A 20,094-nucleotide genomic window follows, 5' to 3' on the forward strand; every position below is an offset into this window, starting at 1 on the left:
GACTAGCTGGGATAGAATCAATATTAGACTGCTCTCTCTGGTGCCAAATTTTCAATGTCTATGTTTTGGCACTGCAAGTAACAAAGGCTTTATTTCACTGTGTTTGCATGGGACCTGCATTAAAAGACTTTGCAGAAAGTGTGTTGTGCGTTCAGCCACAGCAGTAGCTGCTACACCTCTTTGAATTCATTCACACAGTACAATGTGCCCCTCACACCTCTCAACACAAGACCAGACTTCTTAATGCCGGAACGCAAACTTTTGAACCTTAAAAAGACACAGAAATCCAAAGAGGCTCATGCAGAACCAAGCTGTGTTGCAATGTGTTCCTGCAATATACATGCGGATAATTGAGGCTGTTGACTACTTTAACAGATGTAAAGGCAAGAGAACAGCGTTATTGTCCACCTTCCGCTTTTGTGGGGATTGGAGACAGGGTAGGACTCACACAAAAGTGGAAATGCTATGAGCAAAATGAAACCCTCCTATATATCTTCTTGTCCAGGAAGAATCAAAGGCAAGCCTGGATGTGTCCTTTGCTGAGAAGTACTGTGCTGGAAGTTCTTGGCACAGGCCTGTGGTCAGCACTGATGAAGAGTAAAATCTGCATGAACCAAGGTACCCTATGCCTCAGTAAATCCTCAGTCTTGGGAACCCTCATTGCAGTAAAGTTAGGATGCTAGGGACGTGTTTCAAAAGCTCTTCAGCAGAGTAGGAACGCCAAAGCGCAGACATTGTGGCATGCTGCTCGTTTCTTGCCGTTGAGTAAGACCTCTGTATCCACAGAGGTTACATTCTCAGATGGACTGTGGTTACATGAAACCATTCATACAACTGAATGCCACTAAAAAAACCCTCAGTTTTATTTTGGGGAATCCTCAGAATCCTACAGAGATATCTGTTCTGGGAATTTAATGGTACAAGCAATCCCCAAGTTATGAACAAGATAGGTTCTGTAGGTTTGTTCTTCAGTTAAATCAGGTACATATTATAGTTTTGGATAGCATAGGACAGGGTTAACACCCCTGTGGTGTTTGACTTGCTGTCTGTGCTCCTGTTCAGAAGATTTCGCCTCATTTTCTGTTCCTGTGATAAAGATTTGGGGCTTGTTGTGGAAACAAGAATTGGAGACACATTTTTCAGTGGAGACACATTTTTCCCATGACAACTCTTTCAGGAGTGAATTTACCCTCCTAGAGGGAGATTTCTCTCCCCTCCTGTTGTCTCACCTCTGTTCTTAACTGTGAGTCATTTGTAAAGATGGATGTTTGCAACTCGAGGACTGCCTGTACCTCCAAAGGAACTCCACGGTAATTTTCAGAGGAAACATACCATAGAATCACCTAAGAAGCTGTATCCAGTCTTTGGTTCTCCAGGTGTTTGGGGCTCCAGTTCCCAGAAGCCTTGGTCAGCTTGTCCAATGCTCAGGAACTTTGTGAGCTGAAGTCCAAAACACTTAAAGAATCAAAGATTGGACATCACCAACCTAAGGAAGCTAGCAAATTCCCCCCAGGCACAAGTACGTGAAAAGTACATGAAATTACTGAATAGATAGCAATTTTGTGGACATGGTAGCAGTGTCTTTTGAATGAAGAATTCTGGACTTATAATAACAAATACTACAATTATGATTTTGTAATCAGACAGTTACTACTGCAAGAAATTACTCAATTTATTTCAACATATTTCGGAAATGCCGTTTTCAAACTCTTTCCATCCCAACAGGGTCAAATTGGGTGGTACACTTCATATATTTTTCTATAGGGAACAACCCAGCATGGTGCAACAGTCTGAGTGCTGGACCAGTATTCTAGTCCTCAATGAGCCATGGAAGCCTACCGGATGAGCTCGGGAAGTCACATTCTCTCAGCCCTAAAGGAAGGCAAAGGCAACCCTCCCCTGAACAAATAATGCCACGAAAACACCATGATTGGTTCACCTCAGGGGCACTGTAAGTTGGGAATGAAGTGAAAGTACACAACAACAACTATTCAACGCTACGAAATGAATCACAACCACAGTTCTTTAATGCCATCCATGATGGTGAAGATAACCTTTAAGGTCTACACTGGGGCCTTGGTATCCCCTGGGGCTAGGTTCCAGAGCCCTTCACAGATACTAAAATCCATGGGTGCTCATCCCATTTTATACAATGGAATAGAACAATGATGTCCCTTCTATACAATGGCAAAATCAGAGTTTGCTTTTTGGATTTTTAAATATACATTTTAAGCCGTGGGTGGCAGAATCCATGGATGCAGGATCTGTAGATAAGGAAGGCTGACTGTACAAACGTGGGAGCACAACACGCACACAATTTCTAGCACGCAATGGGAATAATGTGTAGGCATGCATGTTCATACATCCAAACCCTTCAATTGCATAGCCCTAGCCCTTCTAATATTTCTTGGGCTACAAATCCTTGCATTCCTTACCCTTAAATGTCCAGTAGAACCACACATTCTATCCATTTATAATACATATCATTTAAGTGTCTATTTCCTCAGAAAAAAACTCAAACTCAGAATTCGTGTCACCCTTCCCATAGCTCTCATACCAACAAGGCAATAAATACCATGAATTAGTGATGCTGCTAGCAATTAGCCAACTTCTTCAAAATTCTCAAATATGTACCTCTGAGGTCAACTCTTTTCCCTATCATGTGCCTCAAACCACACACCTTCCACCTTGCCAAAGTGCTTGTCTTGGAGCATAATTTTCAGGAGGTTTTTCCCCTGCTTCACAAAAGCCAAAACTGAGAATCTGGAGCTCTACTTTCAACGTGTCGTGTCGTCAATGGTCTGCGTATTGTAGGTTCACCACTTTTATTTTTCATCCCAAGTCAGTGAGTTAATGCTGAAAAAAACAGGCTTAGCAGCTTCTATGCACTTCTGAAGTAAAAAAAACAAAAAAACAAAACAAGATAAGGGCAGAAGAGGATGAACAAAAGTACGACAAAGAATCTGCCATTAGCTTGACATGCCTGGGGCTCTAGATTAAAAGTGGCAGTATGTCACCATCTGTATGCCTTCCCCACATAACCCAAGATAACCAACTTAGCCAACAAGTTTGGAATATCTAGCCTGATACATCTCAAAGGTTCCACACAGGCAGAGTTCCTTAAAAAGTTTAAGCAATAGGTCACAAATACTGTTGTGCTTTCTGCCACTGTATTCTGAAAATAGAAAACAAAATCCTTGTAAAAACCTATAATGAACACAATGCCAATGAGGGAAGGAAGGCGAGGGAATGTTCCTGATATGATCACCTATAGATAGGTCTGACTTGCCTTAGCTGAGTAATAAAGCATCTCTTTATAGGGCAACAAAAATAAAATAAAGGAAGTCCATGAAATACCTAGGAGGCATCAAGAGGCTACCTTGGTTAATGTCAGTAAAAACAAATCACTGCACAAAGTAGACGCAAACCAGTAGGCTGTAATCCAGAAATAAGTAAGTGTGAGCAAAGTCCTTTATTTATTACGTGCATTTCAACCAATTTCAATTGATGGAAACTTTATCGTAGGGCTTTCTTTGCAAGATTCATTGGGAAAACGACAAGAAAATAGAGGGGAAGTCAGACTAGGAAAGGCTCTTGATGTCACTGGGGAAGCAAGTGGGGAAAAGCTGAAAAACCATTGTGAAAGGGTATAAACTCCCTCCCAATCTTACTCAGCTTCTTCTTCCATCCTACCAAGTTCCTACTATAAGACCTCTTTGGAAATTAAGTCATTTGCTTTCCTCTATGGCAGAGTTTCTCAAACTTGGCTCCCCAGATGTTTTGGACTTCAACTCACACAATTCCTAAGAGCTGGTAAGATGGCTGGGATTTCTGGGAGCTGAAGTCCAAAACACTTGTGAAGGAGCAGTTTGAGAAACGCTGCTCCATGGGGACAAATTATTGGACACAGCAAAATCAAAACTAGCAGTAAGGGTGCACATATTTAACTGAAAATAAGTTGGAGTTAATTCTTGTACATTTCGTAAGTGGGATCATTCACATCATGTCCCAAAAGATTTCTTCTTCAGGTGCAAAATTCACCTAGGAACATCTCAAAGACTTCTAGGAAACCCATGAAGCAGACATCTGAAATTTCCCAGAGACTCTGTGTCTTATGTTTTAGATTTAAATAGAGTGTACAGTGAACCCTCCAGATTCACTGTGAATGAAGAAATTGCTCTTTTTTTACTTGAGAAAATACCTCTCTAGCATAACCCTATAGTCAATATGTAGTGGAAAGTGACCACTAGAGGATGTAGAGAATGCTAGGAAGATATTACCTCTAACATCTCTAGGTTCTCCACCACAACTAGAGGAAATTGACCACAGTCACATTGGAGGATCTCAAGATTCCTGGAAAGCACATTTTTTAATAAAATCAGTGAATAATGAAATCCCCCAAAGTCAAAGCTCCAAATGTGGAGAGATAACGGTCAAGTTATATTTTTATTTGTTGCTTTGAATAGGTTTGTCACTGTCCACATGAAACTCCCATTGTAGGCAAATTAGACAACTGGTAAGGTATTATATACAATCTTCAACTATACCTCTTAAATGTGGTTATTTTATTGCTTAACTCTCTTTTAAACATTTCGTACTTTATAAAAATATATATAAGCTCCCTTGAAATAGAATTTAAGCATAAAATATGAGAAACAAATGTTGAAATAAATAAATAAAACAAAAGGTAGCTGTTAAAATAACTTAATATTATGAGACAACAGATGTGCCACAGTCTTGGAAGAGGTAGCCCAGATTTCATTAATGTCTGTGAAAGGGAATGGCTAGATAAAGGAAACCTGGATATGGTTAAAACTTGTTATTTCTCTATAAAATGAGGAACCAAGAAAATTTCAAGGGGGTTGGGATAGTGTATGTCTGTGCATGCAAGAGAGCTAATGGGGAACAAATGCCTAATTTCCTACTATCCAGGCCCTCAAAGACTGAAAGGCTTCTCCCAAAAGGAAAACCTCCTCTTTTTTTCCCACGACTTCATCCTAGATTCCTGGGTTCATTATTCCGCCTCCTTCTTTTCCTCTCCCAAAGCATCTCAGGCGCACAGCCAGCCTTCCATCCTTGCCTTGACCCCGAGTCTATTTGAAATCTTTATTCACCTCTTAATCATTTCCTGTCTGGACAGCGATTTCTGCTTTTCTTTTTTAAGAAGGGGAGAAAATCCCCAATGTTTAAAACATCAGACTTCCTTCCTCCAAAGGAGAAGAGCTGGGGGAAAAAGAACCCACAGGATCCTGGTGACTATATCCATCCAATTCAACAAATCTAAAGCTTCCAAAAAAGCTCTCACTTTGGGCAAATGGTCTGATGCTGTTTCCTTTGCAATTGTTTTTACATCTATTTGGGTACCAATATGCAGAGTGTGTTTGGATGTCATGTTAATGGCTGAAGTTTTTGAAAACATTTTCATGCCATGTATACAAGTCACCTTGTCTGTCTCCTGAGAAATCTGTATAACAACCAAGTAGCAACAGTAAGAACAGACCACGGAACAACAGACTGGTTCAAGATTGGGAAAGGAGTGCGGCAGGGCTGTATACTATCGCCCTAACTATTCAACTTGTACGCAGAACATCATGCGACATGCAGGTCTTGACGAATCCAAGGCTGGAGTTAAAATTTCTGGAAGAAACATTAACAATCTTAGGTATGCAGATGATACCACTCTGATGGCCAAAAGTGAGGAAGAGCTGAGGAACCTTATCACCAAGGTGAAAGAAGAAAGTGCAAAAGCTGGGCTGCAGTTAAACATCAAGAAAACCAAAATCATGGCAACCAGACCGATTGACAACTGGCAAATAGAGGGAGAAAACGTGGAGGCAGTGACAGACTTTATATTTCTAGGTGCAAAGATCACTGCAGATGCAGACTGCAGCCAGGAAATCAGAAGATGTCTACTTCTTGGGAGGAGAGCAATGGCCAACCTCGATAAAATACTGAAAAGCAGAGACATCACACTGGCAACGAAGGTCCGCATAGTGAAAGCAATGGTATTCTCCATAGTAACCTATGGATGCGAGAGCTGGACCATAAGGAAGGCTGAGCGAAAGAAGATAGATGCTTTTGAACTTTGGTGCTGGAGGAAAATCCTGAGAGTGCCTTGGACCGCAAGAAGATCCAACCAGTCCATCCTCCAGGAAATAATGCCCGACTGCTCACTGGAGGGAAGGATATTAGAGGCAAAGTTTAAGTATTTTGGCCACATCATGAGAAGACAGGAAAGCTTGGAAAAGATCACGATGCTGGGGAAAATTGAAGGAAAAAGGAAGAGAGGATGACCATGGGCGAGATGGATGGTCAGTATCCTTGAAGTGACTAGCTCGACCTTGAAGGAACTGGGGACGATGACAGCCGACAGGGAGATCTGGCGTGGACTGGTCCATGAGGTCACAAAAAGTCGAAAACGACTGAACGAGTGAGACGACGATGACGTAATACACAATGATAGCAATCATCTTTGCTATCATGGCTCCATCCTATCACACTACAAATCTTGGGATATGTAGTGTGGTGTTGTACTGCGAGCCAATGGTTTTGACAATGACTCTGGAGACCAGAGTTTGATTCCCATCTTAGCTATGGATTCCAGAGAAGATTTTGGCACAATAATATGAGCATTTAAGTAGCAAGGTGGAGCAATGTTCTACTTTTCCAAACAAAAACTTTGCTTCAAGTTATTTTTCTTTCAATATTCCTCATATTTCTTTGTGAGAGGGAAGATATGCCATTTTTGTAATAACATATCATCATGAGAAGGGTCAGAATTAGTCATCCCATTTTGAGCTATAGCATACTGTTATTTGAATGTTGGACTAGGACACTGGGTGGGAAGGGCTGCAATCCCCACTTGGCCATGGGAATTCACCAAATGACCCTGGGTATATCACACTCTCTCAGCTTCAGATGAAAAGAAAAAATTCCACCAAAGAAATCCAGTTTCAGAAATGAATTGAAAGCACATGATAACAATAAAGGCATCAAGTGGGCTTCTTGTGTTAACCTTATACATGAGAGCCCTTTGAAAAGAACCTTTTATCAAGAGTGGTGAATAGTTATTGGAAATACATGGTTGTTGCTTCTCTAATTGAGGAAAAATAATTAGGACCAGTGTTCAGAAAAGTTACAAAATTGAATTGCCGGTCCCAGAATCCCACAACCAATAGGGCTGCTCAACAACAGTAGTTATAGTCCAACTCAGTAAGTTTTCCATGCTGCGACAGAGAATCTGAAATCCTTGCAGATCTACCAGAAGAACCTGCTCTGTCCTGTCATTCATCTTGGAGCAGCACATGAACATATTGTAACCTTGACAACAGCTCCTGTTCAGAGAAAGGTCACATTCAATGAAACCCAGCAGGCTTCCCCATTCCGGACCTGGAACTGAAACCAAAGAGGCAAACTTGAGGACCTTTGGATGCCGTTGGAAATGGAAATATCCCCATCCTGTTCTTCCTCTTTGACAAGTTTATTGCCACACAAACCAGTTCTTCTTAAACTTCTTCCTACAATATATGAATCTAGAAAAGGAGACGAGGCTACAGAAGATGAGGAAGGAGAAAGAGTTCATCCCCCTTCTCTATGGGTGAAAAACTTGTTAACACCGCAGCAGTAAAAACTACATGCACTTGAGAAACTCCACATAAAACATGCTCAAGCTTGACATGTCCTGCCTGCCCTCACATTCACAGCTAGATCAACAAGGAGCTTCCAAAGGATGCAGAGAAGATGGGACTCTGCAAAGGCATCCACATCATGGTAAATCAGCTCTTGGGGCAAAATGAACCAAAAGCCTTTGGAAGAGACCCATGGCAGCTCAGAAAAGCATGGTTTGCAGCAAGAGGACAGTGAAGAAGAAAGTTATCACTAAGTACTGGTCAAGATGGTTGCACACTGCTTCCCCACTCAGCCATGAAGCTCTCAGGATGATTTCTTTGGATCACAGACTGACCTCCCTCATAGGATCATTGTCAGAACAACATAAAGGCGGCCTTCCAGTTAACTTTTCTGGATTTGATTATGTGCCACTTTCTTTAATATGTTCTCTCTAGCAAGTTCTAATTTCTACAAAGTGAGTCATTGGACTCATCTTCCTATAAGTGAAATATATATGCAGATGACGAATGAGGTCCTGAAACAGACCAGCTGTTGTGACTGACAACAACTCTTAAAGGCCTCTGTCAAAAAGGCTTGATGAAAATCCAGCTAACTGCACAGGAAAAGCAGGAACATTTTACAACATTGGATTGAAAGAAATCTGGGACAAAGCAATGGGATTAAGTTGTCAGGCAGCTCTCCCTGCAAACTGCGGTCCTCACTCTTTAAGAACAAAATCAAATATTCGCTACATTCCCTTGAATCTCTCTGCTTAAAACTAAGATCAAACACATTCCCCATCTCCCTGCTTCCAGACCTGGCTGTTCATTTTCAAATACCAAGTGATAAACAGTAGAAGCCATTCCTGGCAAAAGTCTTCTGCACGCAAAAAGCATCAAGGACCTTTTTGGTGGACCAGATCTGACCGGGGGTTGTCAAATCTCCAGGGAGGACACAAAGATAGTCAATTTGTTGGGCCTAACTAACCCTGAGGAAAAGGCAAAGGACTACAGTATAAGCAAATCTCAAAATCAGCTCATAGAGCAGCCTGATATGGTTTGCAAGGCTGAAATAATTTGATGCTACAATTAACCAAGACTTGGAGAGAGGGAGCTATATACAATACACCCACTTTTAACACAAGCCTATGGGATGTGGTTTCATTTATACACTATGCGCTTTGAATACCACAAATCTAGGAAATGTCTGGAGAAGTATTCTCTCAGGCTTCCAACTCGATTCCATAGTCAACATCCACAGAATTGCATTGGAGGCATCCCAGAATTGATCCCTTAGCGGAGTCCTACTAAATTAAAGGAAGTTAATTTCTTCCTTTCCTCTCGGTCATTCAGGTGCCAGAAAAAGTACCCTTCTCCTTGTCTTTCCTTCTTTTTTGTAGATAGAAGGTTCAACATTTTACATCTAATGCACTTCTTTCTGCATTTCCTAGCATCTAAGAGAAAGAGAGAGCAGGTGCTCTATGTAAGGAGAGGAATCTTAAAGAGTAAAAAGAGGAGCGCATAAATGAACTCATTGGGCATTCAAAAAAGAAGCCAGCCAGCAATTCTGACTTGCCCTGAACAGGCCTGACCTCCCACCTAGCATACATTTGCATCGCATAAAATTAATTATGCTGCAGCAATGCTGGCTGGCTTTTCCCTGGGAAAGCCCCATTAAATTTGTAACGCCTGAGGACTAACTCATCTGAGTCTTCATCTTTCAGGAATGCTTAAGTTGTGCATCCATGGAAGGGAGTTGGATTAGATGGTCCTTTTGGCACTGTCCAACTCTTTGAAGATTCTATATTATTTTAAGCAGAATTCTAAGTGCCTTCCATAAAATGCTCAGAACAACCCCAACACACATAGCAATGACACTTTCAAGGCTCTACTCCTCAGGAATGCAACAATATGTTTGAAAATGTAGTGGCAAGAGCAGAGAATATGCCGAGCAACCTTTTCCATATTAAGAGGTGCGCCAAACACTGTGCATAGTCCCGCTTTCTCTCCATCCTGTGACCAAGATATGCAGAACACACTTCAACAAGCTAAGCTCATTTATGACAAGCTTCTCAATATTCAAATATTATGGAAGCCACAGAACTGAGTTTTCCTTAGCAGAGGACTTTGTTTGCTTTGGCCCAAACAAAACATCCTGATACAACACAGTAGTGTTTGTCACCTTACTGGAAGCATTGTTACAAAATAAAGTAATTAACCTAACGATATAGCAAAATAATAAAAAAGCATTGTATTTTGAACATTATGGTTGATCTAATGAAAGATATCGCCACAATGCACTCCTTTTTTGGATTTTGCTATACTTTCTACACACCCAACATGATATACTGGTATGTATTTAATGATCCTGCAAGCAGGCTAAGAAAAAGAGAAGCCTTTCTCTCCCCCACCCACCCCATGCAGAAAAGAAATAAAGAGCTCTTATTCACCTGATAGCTCAGAGGGTGCTGCTGAAAGGAGAAATCGGCTTGAAAGAAAGAAAGGAGAAAGAAAAATCCTGTTGTGTTTCTCCTGTGCATACGCTTTCGTTGTTACGCTCAGCATCTGCTGCCGTCTTTCATTTCACCGTGTCAGATCTGATTCCAAACCTCGGCCACTGCTTCTGCAATTATCTGGACAAATAAACAAAATAAAACAACTCAACGTTTCAAATGTTTGGCGGTCACCCGCCACAAAAGCCTGTGCAGGTGCCTTGTACGGTCATTGTAAAAAACGGGACATTATGCAGAGCTTCTGCCAAAGAATCCAATAAAGCCAGTAGTTAATTTAGAGCCAAGGCTTAAAGAAGACTGAAGAGCATTTAGGGATGTGGGGAAAGGTCCTTCAAGCAACTTTACGTCCCATTTTATCAAAGAAAGCAGACTTTTCTCTCTTGGTTTTTGTTTTGTTTTGGTTTTAAGCAATGCTCCCAGTAGCAGAGCTTGTAACCAACACATTAAAAAAAGTGATGCTTGCTAGCAAGACATTTCTTTGTGCAAACAATTCAAACACTGGCAAAATTGTTTTTTCCTCCTTCCTGTCCAATTCATTGAGGAAAGAGGGCAGAAACTGCCCTGGGACAGAGTATTTTGTGAGGCGTTTTTCCAATTCCAAATGATTTATTTACTATATCAATTCTTTTTTTCCCCCATCTATGAGACACAAAAAGTAACATTACCACATATTGAGTGAGGAATTATAACTACAACACAATCCCTGTACCTGTGAAGGATGTGTTTTAACTCTCTCCCTGTTTTGATACTTGAAACTGTGGATAATAGTAAGCCCTATATTTTGACAAGATCTGGGATGGAAACATACAGAGAAACACATTGGAGGATCTCGAAGAACCTCTAAACACTTACCGGGCAGAAGGATCTCTGTTGATGTGTGGATACATGAAACTGTGGCTATGGAATCCATGGATAAGGAAGGGGCCACCTTTTTTTAAAAAAAAAAATAACATTCCTCTCCCATGATCACCCTTCTGTCTAATGTTCTGGTCCAAAGGACTATGTAAGACTTTTAAGCATAAAATATTGGTTTACGCCAGTATTTCCCAAACTCCCATCTTCCAGATTTTTTTGGACTTCAGCTCCCAGAATGCATGACTGTTGGTCAAGCTGGGGTCTGCAAAACATACTATATATGTTTTTTTAAAAATCAATGCATGCCAGAGTATGAAGATCTTAATGAAAATCAATGTACCTCTGCTTTAGAAGTGAAATTTGAATCTATGTCATTGAATAACTTTTGAGTAGGACTAACAGACATAGAGTCATCAGTAGTCAGACTATCCAAGTACAGCCTCCCTTCATGTCCACTTATTGATGCGAATTAGGCTTTTCAGCTTATGCTGACACAAAAACCAAATTTAGGAGTAAGTTGATACCGCCCCAGACTGCCATATCCAGCTGTCGGACATAAAGCCCAATTTCAAAACTATTTTAAGTACAAACATTGAAACAATTTTATTCATAAATCTAGGCATGTATTCAATATATTCTTATACCAAACTAAATGTTTGTCATTATATTTAAAATGTTTTCTCTTTATTTCTGAACATACTACATTATGCAAAACATTCAGGAACAGGAAGAACTTTGTGGATGGATTCAAAATTCTTAGGAACAGAGTTAGTCTTCTGTTGGAAAACCAGCAAAAAAGTTAGGATTCTGTGGGGGGGGGGGAGTCTTCTGAAGGGCTCCATGATCAAAAAAGTTTGGGAACTCCTGCTCTAACTTAGTGTAAATGGTCTAACTTAGTTGGCTACTAAATTCACACATGCTGGACTAAGTTCCAACTTTCTTCAGTTTGTTGAATGTCCCTTAATGGAGAAGACAACAGGGTGTTTTGTTTCCTGCAAATCCTTATTTGCATTCTGTGCCACCATATGGTACAATATAGCCTAAAATAATGGTTTCCAAGCATTGGTCCTCCAGATGTTTTGAACTTCCAACTCCCAGAAGCCCAAGCAGCATGGCCAGCTGAAGTCCAAAAAATCTGGAAGATCAAAGTTTGGGAAACACTGGCCTAAATCAATATTTTATGCTTAAAATAATTTGTGGGAACTTCTGAGTTACACTACTGATCCATTTAGTCCAACTGGCAGCTCCAAGGTATCAAGACACAGTTCTGCCTTAGCTCTTCCTTAGGTCTACGATCCAGTTACTAACAAGACCTGACCTGATTACCTACCAATGCTCTCTATTCCTCTGATAGTTTCATGAGCAAATAGGAACACAAGAAATCACCCATTCATACTCAAATTACCCATTCTGACCAGAAATTGCTCTCCAAAATCCTCAGGGAAGATGATCTTCTAGTCCTAGCTAAGGATCTCTGGTAGTCTCCCACCCACATATCTAACCAGATGTCAAGGAATGTCAAAATCAGACAAAAATGATCTGTTCAAAGTGGTATGGTGAGTAAAAGCCCACCTCTGCTAACACAAGGAGTCCATCCCTAATAGTTCCTGCTGCTAAAAAGACCCAAATTCTATCCTAGAAGCTCAAAACACACAGAGAGAAGCAATCCCCTTATCCTACTGCTTTAAAGTGAGCTGGCAGAGAGAAGGCAAAGAAAATGCCAGCAGAAACCCCAGATTAATTTAATTGCACAGATGGCATTACGGGTTACTTCAGGGAGATAATGAAAAGGGAATGTCTTTCTAAATATGCCAATAGCGAGAAACCACCATGGGGTCTATCTCCCAAAAGGAGACAAATAACCTGTATACCTTCCTGCCTCCTCCCTTATCCCATAACGTTCACCTTGCTTCTAGGCTCTGCCTAGTAGCAAATGTGTTTCTGAAGTCAGAAATGAGACAAAGAAATGACACTGTGAGTCAAGCAGGCTAACAAGATGCCCAGAGACACGGGCCCATTTACCACGCAGCGGCTGAGCTATTGATGCTTCTATAACCTGACAAGCTCTTTGCCAGCCAAGAACTGTAATAAAAATCCCCCTGCCATAAAAGCCAAATAGCAGGTGTGAGGAATGTTGCTGTAATAAAAAGCCTGAGAGGGCCTATTCAACAACACCTGTGCTGTCACTATCTCTATATTCCTGGGTATTTAAAGCAAATAAATATATTGCAGTTTAAGTGAGCATTTAAGAAATGGTCTCAGCAGCTCAAAGCATGGACACTTTGGCAGACACATGCAGTAGGCAGTCAACACATGGTATCTGTACTATATTGCCTGGTAATTCACTTATGGACTTAATTCAACAATCTGGAAGATCATCTGAAGACCTACATGTCTTGGGACTTGGATGGGAAGCCTCTCTCTATAGAAGTCCCTATAACAGAGGACATCTGGAAGGATCTTCTTCTGTGTTCCACTAGAACAATGGTTCTCAACCTGTGGGTCGGGTACCCAGTTGTTTTGGCCTTCAACTCCCAGAAATCCTAACAGTTGGTAAACTGGCTGGGGTTTCTGGGAATTATAGGTCAAAACACCTGGGGACCCACAGGTTGAGAACCACTAAACTAGTAGGAATGACAGATTGTATGGAGACTTCGGAGAATGTTTTTTCTGTTGTGGCCTGTTAATTGCTATGGCCCAATGCTGTAGAATCGTGGGAGTTGTGGTTTTGTAAGCTCTTTATCCTTCTCTGCTAAAGAGTGCTGGTACATCACCAAACTACAACTCCCAAGACCCAGCAGCATTGAGCCATGACAGTTAAAGTGGTGTCAAACTGCATTAATTCTACAGTACAGATGTACCACAGGTGTGTATGTGACTCAGTACAAAGCATCTGCCTATTTCCTAGCAAAAGATAAAAGGTGATTACTGATGAGTAATCTTTGCTGAAAATTAACCAGGAAGAACGACATAATTTTACAAGCAAATAACCAAAGTTAGGCTAGTGTTCCGCCTGATTAAATATGTGCAAGATGGGCCTTTAGAGCAGAAAGGCAAACAAAGGGTTTAGAATCTAGATGCACAGGTTTTGAATAAACATGCACAGGTTAGAACTTTCCAGCTTAAGATATCCTGCTACAGAAAAGTGACTACAAGCTGGGATTTTCAATTCACTTTCTATGGGTGCATCTATACTGTAGAATTAATGCACTTGACCCACTTGAACTGCCATGGAGTTCCAGGAGTTATAGCAGGGTTCTCAACCTGTGGGTCCCCAGGTGTTTTGGCCATCAATTCCCAGAAATCCTAACAGCTGGTATACTGGCTGGGATTTCTGGGAGTTGTCAGCCAAAACACTTGGGTACCCACAGGTTGAGAACTACTGAGTTATAGTTTGGTCAGGTGCCAGCACTGTTTGGTGGAGAATGCTAAAGACCCTTTGTAAAACTGTAATTCCCATGACTCAATAGCCTTGAGTTATGACAGTTAAAGTGGTGTCAAAATGCACTCATTCTTCAGTATAGATGCACCCTTGGTGCCCAAGAAATACCCAAATTCCAACTTTAAAGCTTTTGCTATTATATCCTGAAATAAAATGATACCCACAATCATCACTTGTAGGACATCCTAGAATGAAGAACAAGAAGAACTTTATGGATGGGATTTCTGTGGAGTAACACACCAAGTTTCAGACAAACCTGAACTCCAAGGCCAGATCATAATCTAGGATGAACCAATAGTTTTAAATAGCCACGGGGCAGGATGAGAGTAGAGACGTGTTATTCTTTCAGCCTCTGCTTGCACAACAAAATGTTAGCCTTACTTTTACAGTAGCATATATTGTGAGAAAGTAGGTGTTGGCCCACCCAGTAGCCGTTACTCCAAACCAAGCCAATTTGCATGCATTTGCTTAATTTGCATGATTCCATTTGTCTCGGAACTCCTTCAGGCCCTAGTCAAATAGACATTATTTATTTATTGCTTGGAAATTTGCCTAGAATTGCCCAAGGTTGGTGCTGATGGTTTCTCTTAGGATTTGAAGGAAACAATAGTTTGTATGCACGTAACTTTCCGTTTGCTTTACAAGTTGCTCACAAAACAGATGCACTGAAAAAGAGAAAAACAAAAATGTTTGCAGAACACAAAGTTTGTCAACCAAGTCCAAAGAACAAATGTGTTCAAATGTAAATATTAGATATTTTTAATGCAAAGTATTAGTTCTAAACAGCTGCCAATTTATGTCCAAAACTTTATTATTGTCTTCTGTTTGATTCCACCATTTACTAATGGAGAACTGGAAGGTGTAGTAGTTTGATTTTTGGATTATGATTTCAGACCAGGGTTTTAATCCCCGCCAAGCCATAGAAACTCAATATGTCACATTCTCTCAGCCTCGGAGGAAAGCAAAGGCAATCCTCCGGTGGAGAAATCACACCAAGAAATCGCTTGAGTTCATCCTACATCACACATGACTTCATCAGACATGACTTGAAGGCACACAACAATAGCATACCAATTCTGGTGACTGTGATTTAACATGAAGATATGATCCTAATACAGACTGGAAGTAAGATAGATAGAAGCATAAAGTTGGAAAAGACCTTGTGAGCCATCCAGTCCAACCATACTTTCAATTATGGTGAATTCCCTAGCATAGAAGTCAAAGTATCCCAACAAGCAGGGAGACCTCAAGACTTAAAAGGATGGAGTAGTGATAATGAAAACATGCCTCAAGCTGCTGTATAACCCAAACAATCTCTTCTACACTCTAGAATAAATGCAGTTCGACACCACTTTAACTCTCATGACTCAATATTATGGAATCATAGGAGCTGTAGTTTTACAAGGTTTTGAGCCCTTTCTGACTTAAGTGTGCTGGTTCGTCTCCAAAGGATTCCACAACTTTAATCAATGGCAGTTGAAGTGGTTTCAAACAGAATGAATTCTATAGTGAAGATGTACCCTCAATCTACAACAAATGTGTCAGTCTATCATACCCTTCTCAGAGAAGAAACGATTCCATTATCTGGAGGGAACTACTTAATTATAGGACAGACAAAGAAGTGAACTTTCTAGGCCCACTGTTAATTTGCATTGAATAGTTTATATTTGCAAGTTATGACTTCCTGTAGAGATAAAGAGAAATACTGACAGGATTATGTAAATAAACTGAAGAGGTTGTTGGATCCTAACAGTCACAGACATGACCGAGAGGAGACAGGAGATATTGTTGGAAAAAAAATATAAACATGATTAAACTTGGGCCAGTGGCGTAGCCAGTGTCTCGAATCCAAAGTGAACACAATTCCTGGAAAGCTTAGTAAGGTTCACCAATATCACCCAAAGGGATATTGTAGCACCTCTGAGCACCGGTAATAACCCAAACATCTCCAGTGGAAACCTGGGGACTTTCAAACAATGAAATACAAGTAGGCTTTCAGCTCAGCCATAGATGAAAGGCTATAAGAAAGAACCTGGTGCTAAAACTGTATTTGGAGATATTAGATGTCCTTGATCTATGTAAGAGATACATCACCTCTCCACTCTTCCAAGTAGAAGCAAAACTTCACAGACACACCTGTCTACATCAATTCTTCTCAACTCTTTGTCATCCAGAGTTCTGGACTTCCAGTTCTCCAAAAACCCAACAAATATGGTCAAGGGATTCTAGAAACTGATATCCAAAACTGATAGCCATCTCCTAAGCCCTTCTCTCCTTGAGCTATTTCTGATGGAAGAGGGTATGGTGTAGATGGGCGTACATGCACAATCCTGCACAACGCATAACAGAAGAGTGCTTCATACCAAGCTAAACAAATTGTCCATCTAACCCAAGACCATCTTCTTCAGGACCTTTAGCAGATGTTGTTCCTGTCACTTGCTTCCTGGAAATGTCAAGGACTGAATCTAAGATACTCTGCACATGAAGCATGTAAATGGGCAAAGCTGTTCTAAAAGGTCAAAAAGATGAAGAAATAAACTAGCACAGAAGGCTAAACATTTATTCATCCATTTGTTCATTCACAAAAGAATCTCTGCTGTAGATCTTAAAAGGTATTCCCATGTAAAGCATGTTACTGTAATGCAAACATGACACAGCTAAGGCCCCATCTACACCACCATATAAAATCTAGATTATCTGCTTCGAACTGCATTTATATGGCAGTGTAGACTCATATAATCCAGTTCAAAGCAGATAATGTGGATTATCTGATTTGATAATCTGGATTTGATAATCTGGATTTGATAATCAGTGTAGAAGAGGCCTAAGGCAGGAGTCACCATGGCCAGATCAGGTATCTCAAATAATGGGGGAAATAAGTGCATTATCTTCAATTGGGACTGAATATAAAAACATTAGCTTTTGTCTGATCATGGAAGCTAAGCAGAGTCAGTTCTGGTTAGTACACAGATGGGAGACAGTCAACAAATACCAGGAACTTTAGGCTATCTTTCAGAGGAACAAACTAACAAATCGCTTCTCCTTGTCCATCATAAGATGTTTGAACTAACATCTTCAATAATTTGAAGTTAACAACTTTACATTAATTGTACTTGTCTGCTGCATCAGAGTTTAACAGAATGAACAACTGAATCCTCTGATCTTTCCAAATGTTAATGAATCTCAGATCCCATCACTCATAGTCAGTCTGCCCAATGGTGAGGGATAATGGTATCAGATCATTTTTATCTAAAAAGATTGCAAATCGAAGCTTACAGGGTAGACTTGAGATGTGACAAGGCCACAATACAACCACCCAGAGTCTCTCTTTTCCTCTTGCTAAAAAGCAGGCAGGAAACCAACAAAACTGCCTTACATAAGACCAATCTCACACAATTTAGCTCTAAAACAACACTGCAAGTCCTCCAGTGACTACATTTCCAAAACAAAAAAGAAGAATTCAAGTGACGCAGCTACAGCTGCTTGCCGATTCCTGGCGGGGAAAAAGTCCAGCAATTTTGGAACAGGTTCAGAATGATGAGGAGATTTTTACAGTAAGTGTTTAGTAACTCTAGAAGTTGCACGCCTCTTTTTCTTTTTCCTTTGTCCCACTCGGGGCCTAACACATCCCAGCTTGGAGACCTGCCCAAACTTTATGGGTTCGCTGACTCACTCATCCCGAACATCCCAAATATTAGGGTAATTCCCAGTGAAAAAGAGCCCACAAGTAGAACCTAAGATTTCCCGATACTTTCTAAAGTACTAGATGATGAGTTGAGATTATAAAAAAGGCACAGGCAAGGTATAGCCTCCAAATGCTTACAGTATTTTCAGACCATCTAGGAAGCAGTGTTTTCATAACTAGCCCAAGAGAACCCAGTGACTTGAAAAATATAAAGACAGTAACATTTGGCACTTCATAAACAGAGGGTAGGTAAAGGCAAAGGTTTTCCCCTGACATTAAGTCTAGTTGTAACGCTAAGCGAATGTTGTAAATAAAAATAAGATTTTCAAAACAATCTTAGTACTCATTACTTTGTTCAAGTAGTTCTAGTAGTCAATAAGGATATGATAATGTAAATAATCTCATTCAGATTAAATGTGTATATTTGTCTTAAAGTACATCTATTATTGCCAAATATATTATAGGATGTGTTGTACAACTTCATTCAACTTTTGAACACAAACAACATAACCTATATAAATCTGATATATACACGACACAACATATAGGTTGTGTTGCTTATGTTCAGACATTTCATCTGAATGAGTCTGACTGGTGGCCCCTTGACCCTCCCCAGTGAGATCAGATCAGCCCCCTCCCTCCTAATGTTTAGGAAACAACTCAAGACCTGGTTATTCAAGCAGGCATTCGACAAATGATTGAAATATGGAAAGACACCTGGGAAAGCCTAAATGTTTCATGTTGTGTCTGTGATTGTTATCACAGTTTTATTGTTTTAATGTTTTTTAATTCTTTTGTTATATGTTGTTGATTTGATATGTGATGTTGGATGTGAGGCATTGAATTTTGTCATTGATTATGTGAACTGCTTTGAGTCCCCCCAGGGATGAGAAAGGTGGTATATAGAGGCAATAAATAAATAAATAACTACAAACCCTGAAATCTAGGACCCCAATCATTGCTGAGTTTGGAGATTTACCAGGAATCCCAAGTCAATGTTTCTCGATCTTGGGGGTTTTGCAGAGTGGAGAAGGCACTGTTGCACAACAACATTGCAAAACTTTGGCACAGGCTTGGAACAGGTTCCAAATTTCACGGTCTGTAGTCAACAAAGTTACACATACATACATATCCTGGAATTACCCGGCGAAAGAAAAACATGTTGACCTGAATTTCTTCTCCCGCTTCAGTACAGACGAATTGGGTTTACAAGTCTCACGCCTGCTTGGCCAAGGGCACACGGACAGTGAGTGCGCATGTGTGTGTATTCATTCGCTCATCGCTCAATTCCAGGATGTCAGCCAAAGTCGATTAAGGGAACTTGAAGAAGCAAAGGAAATAAGAAAAGGAAAGCATAGACAGAATGGGCAAGCATCGATTTGCAGCCCTAAGGAAACATAGGCGGAGGTCTCAAGAGCCAAAAATATACAGCTAAAACTGCAGCTTCGTAGAAGAGGAGGGGATGCGAGCAAAGAGAGCAGGATCAAGGGGGAGAAATGGGTAACCTCTTTCTCTCCCAAACACTGACAGAGCTAGGTCATCCTGCTTGTTATTGAGAAATCGGGGCAGAGAGCACAAGGGATGACGCAGGCTTGTTAAGTGTTTACTGGCAAAGGTGCTTCATCACTTTCCCCGTTGCTGCTCTCTCCTTCTGAGTGAACACAACACCAGCCCTGTGCAATTTCTCACACCGTAGAGATAAGCAGGCGGAAAACATGAAACGCGGGTAGCCGAGGGCAAGGTGCTAAGCCCTTCCGGCAATGCCACCTGTCACTGGCCCTTGCTTTTGGCAGGAGATGGGGCCCTATGACTCAGCCACCTTTCCATCAGACATGCTTTAAGCTGCCTTTCTTTTTGAGCTCCATCACCCACAATTGTCACTCATTGCTTTGACTCATGTCACAATGCTTCATAGATTTATAGAAGAGCACTTTTCCCTCACTGGATTAACAGGATAGTCATCCTGTCTCATTCACTACAATGAAATGCACA

The 20,094-nt window shown here is 40.7% G+C and overlaps 1 long non-coding RNA gene across 2 annotated transcripts in view; it reads right to left on the reverse strand.

Annotated features, from left to right (window-relative positions):
- The window catches only part of LOC134298787 (uncharacterized), a 192,483-nt gene that overhangs the window by 91,521 nt on the left and 80,868 nt on the right, over nt 1-20,094 (reverse strand). For both annotated transcript variants that reach the window (XR_010005869.1, XR_010005868.1), the window contains exon 3: nt 10,058-10,240. This is a non-coding gene — a long non-coding RNA (uncharacterized LOC134298787). The remainder of the gene's footprint in view (nt 1-10,057; nt 10,241-20,094) is intronic.

This window comes from Anolis carolinensis, chromosome 4 (genome assembly GCF_035594765.1).
Source record: "Anolis carolinensis isolate JA03-04 chromosome 4, rAnoCar3.1.pri, whole genome shotgun sequence".
Taxonomy (NCBI): Eukaryota; Metazoa; Chordata; class Lepidosauria; order Squamata; family Dactyloidae; genus Anolis; species Anolis carolinensis.